At 44.6% G+C, this 3546-nt stretch overlaps 1 protein-coding gene across 1 annotated transcript in view; it reads left to right on the top strand.

Annotated features, from left to right (window-relative positions):
* CHRNE (cholinergic receptor nicotinic epsilon subunit) overlaps positions 1–3546 on the top strand; it is a 38638-nt gene that overhangs the window by 6295 nt on the left and 28797 nt on the right. The window lies entirely within an intron of this gene.

Genomic DNA, 3546 nt, shown 5'->3' with positions numbered 1-3546 from the left:
TGTTGTTCAGCATCTTAGCTGTAGAGGGCAGTGTCACTGGCCCTCATATGTGGGATCCGAACCGGGGCCCTCTGGCGTCCCAAGCGAGTTCTTAACCATCGCGCCACTCGGCCGGCCCTAGAGTTGACTTATTTTAACCCTCACCTCCCGCTGCCTTCTCACCCAACTCTAGGCTGGTTTCTTACCTCCACTCCTCCATTGGTGCAGTTCTTGCCAGAGTCTCCAGTGCCTCCCACCCCTTTGCATCCACTGGACACTTATCCATTATGATCTTACTTGTTTTCTGTAGCCTGCATACCCATGGCCACACCCACCTTAGGACTCATGACACCAATTTTCCTGGTTTTCCTCTTACCTCTCTGGCTGGCCCTTCTCAGCCATCTTTGTGGATTCCTCTTCCCCTGCCCTTCATGACAATTAACCTGCCCCCAGACTTTGTTTCTTTGGCCCTCGTCTTTTCTTATGCTACACAAACACCTGAGATGATCCTCATCCACTTCCTTGCCTTCAACCATCACCTATACTCTAGTGACTCGCAGATCTTTATCTCTAGCCCAGACCCCTCTCCTGAGATCCAAACACATATGTCCCACTGCCTTTTGGATTTCTTGGATGTCCCAAAGGCACTAAAACAATGTATTCAAAACTGAGCTCATCATCTCTCTCCAAGTAGCTTATCCTCCTGTGTTGTCCACCCCGGTGAATGGCACCATCATCCACTTATTTATCTAGCCATTCAACCAATACAAATAAAATCTCTGATAGTCACCCATAATTCCTCCCTCCTTTATCCCCACATCCAACCTGTCACCAAGTCCCGCTGGTTTTACCTCCTAATTTTCCCCAAATCCACTTCTTTCCATTTCCCCTGGCACCATTTGTAGTCCAGAGTGCCATCTTCTCTCTACTGTTTCACTGCAACAGCTTCCCATCTGGTCTTCCTGCTTTCTAATTTCCCTCCTTCTTCCCATTCCTGACCGTAGTGGTCTTTCAGAACTTCAGATTTGCTCAAATCCTTCCACGGCTTGAAACTCATCAGTAGCTCCTTATAGCTCTCAGAAAGAAGTCTAAGATCCCTAACATGGCCCATCGAGCCCTGTGTGATCTGACCCTTGCCTACCTGTCCAGCACCCTCTCTTAACACTCCACCCTATGCCCTAGACCATTCTGTTTCTTGTACCTAGACTCTCTTCTTACCCCTTATCCCCTTCTGTGTAACTCTTACTTATCTGGAAAATTCCAGCCTAGAATTTCTCCCTCTAGAAAACCATTTAGGACTTCCGAACACCAAGTTAGGTGCCTGTTTCAGAGACTCAGCCACCATGTCTGAAGGGGCCACCGCTGCCCCTTCTATGATAAAAATGCCTCATCTACTGTCTCCCATGCATCCACATGAGCCTGCCCCTATCTGTTCACTACTGGTGACTGGACAAAGGGTGGACACTTGAGCCAGATACAGTTAATCTGTAGACTTGCCATTTATATAATTTTTGGGCTGCAAAAAAGTATTTGAAAATTTGGAGAAAATGAGGCAGCAAATAGCAGAAAGTAAGGTTGAAAGTTGCACAGAGAGAGGCCATGATGTGGAATAAAGCCCCTGAGGCTGTTGATTTTTGCTGCAATGTTATCAGTGTTTTTAGTTGTAAGCAATAGAAAAATGGTCTGGCTAATATAGGCTGAAAAGGAATTTATTAAAAACACATTGGTTACTTCACAGTCTTGTCAGTGAAGGCTAGAGAACCAGACTTGGAACTGTGTAGCCAGGAACAGTATGCAGAACCAGGCTGCAGAACCAGTCCGGTGAGCAAAACTCTGCTTCTGCTGCAAGATCAGGTCACTGAAGCTTGCACCACTCCAGCTGCTGAGCCAGGAACTCAATGTTATCACAACCTCCCTGCTACAGAGAGAGAATCCTGCTCCACCCTTATTCCTTTGTGATACTAGCGTCTGATTCAAAGTATGGGTGTGAGTCTGATTGGTCATGTGCCTGTAACCTAGCTGCAAGGGGGTCCAGGAAAGGAAGCGTTTGAGATTTTCAGCTTCTGTAATGGGAGGCAGGTTCTGCTTCTTCAAAGATTCATAAATTGAAGGATTTTGCAGACATAGGAAAGAGATTCATATGCTTTGGCACCTAGTGAAATGATCCTATGATTTACTTTCTTCACATGTCAATGTCCTGAATTTTTTTCTAATTTTGCACTTTTGAATGCTTGGGATGAACTCTATTTGGCCATTATGAGTTATTCTTTTAGTATAATTCTAGGTTTGTTTGCTCACATTTTATTTAGTAGTTTTACATCTAACTTAGAAAATAAGAGTGGCCCAGGGTGACATCAGCATCATGGCTGAGTAAGTAGACTCCATTGTTTCTCCACTTAAACTTACAACAAGTCAGACAACTATAATTCAATGAAGGATCCCCTGCTCAACACACAAACATGCCCAGAAGATCCACACATGGAGATATTTAAAGGTGGGTGTATTGGAATGAACACAGAAAGTGGAATGGGGGAAGGTCACAGATGGTGGCCGCTGATGCAAGTCAGCACCCACTGCAGCTTGTAGTGGTAGCAGAGAAGTCAGGCTGCAGCCACTCACACTATGACCTGGAGTGTAGGAGGGGCAGAAACAGTTTCTCTCCTGACAAGGCATCTCTCTTTCCTTTCCCTATCCTGGCAGAGCGGGTAGAGGTGGTTGGGAAGCTTAAAATAACACAGCTGACCGCCATTACTGGAAAGGGGGTGGAGCCATGAGATTACAAATTTACATCCCCTGCCCCACACTTAGCAGAGAGAGCCTGGTAAAGAGAACTGAGATGCCCCAATCAGCATAAAAAAAAAGAAAGTACACTACCTATATCGACCTGCCAAATTGTTGAGAGCAAAGCAGTATTAAACAAGAAAAGAGTTCACTACCGCAAATATGCAGGCAGAGAAACAATCCACCAAATACTGTGAACAACCAAGGTAACTTGGGAGCACAGAAAGAAAATGAAGTCTCTAGAAACCAAACTCAAAGTCATGCAAGATAGTGATTTAAATGACAGAAAATTCAAGATTGCAGTTATGAAGAAACTCAACAATATACAGGAAAACAGAGTCAGTTCAGTGAGCCCAGGAATAAGGAATAAAAGGAATACATTACCAAAGAGATTGAAACTATAAAAAAGAACCAAAACAAAATTCTGGAGCTGAAGAACTCAATAAAGGAGATGAGGAATACACTAGAGAGCACTAAAAATAGAGCAGATCAGATGGAAGAGAGAATTAGTGAGCTTGCAGTTAGAAACCTAGAAATGACCCAGGAGGAAGAAGAGAGAGAACTAAGAGCTTTTTAACAATGAAAGACGTCTACGAGAACTATCTGACTAAATTAGAAAGAGCACCATAAGAATAATAGATATACCAGAAGGAGAAGAGAACAGAGAGCCTACTCAAAGAAATAATTGAGGGCCGGCCGAGTGGCGCGATGGTTAAGAACTCGCTTGGGATGCCAGAGGGCCCCGGTTCGGATCCCACATATGAGGGCCAGTGACACTGCCCTCTA

Source organism: Hipposideros armiger, unplaced genomic scaffold (genome assembly GCF_001890085.2).
Source record: "Hipposideros armiger isolate ML-2016 unplaced genomic scaffold, ASM189008v1 scaffold_431, whole genome shotgun sequence".
NCBI lineage: Eukaryota > Metazoa > Chordata > Mammalia > Chiroptera > Hipposideridae > Hipposideros > Hipposideros armiger.
The sequence above is the reverse complement of the archived record's forward strand: the minus strand, read 5'-3'. Positions and strand labels throughout refer to the sequence as shown.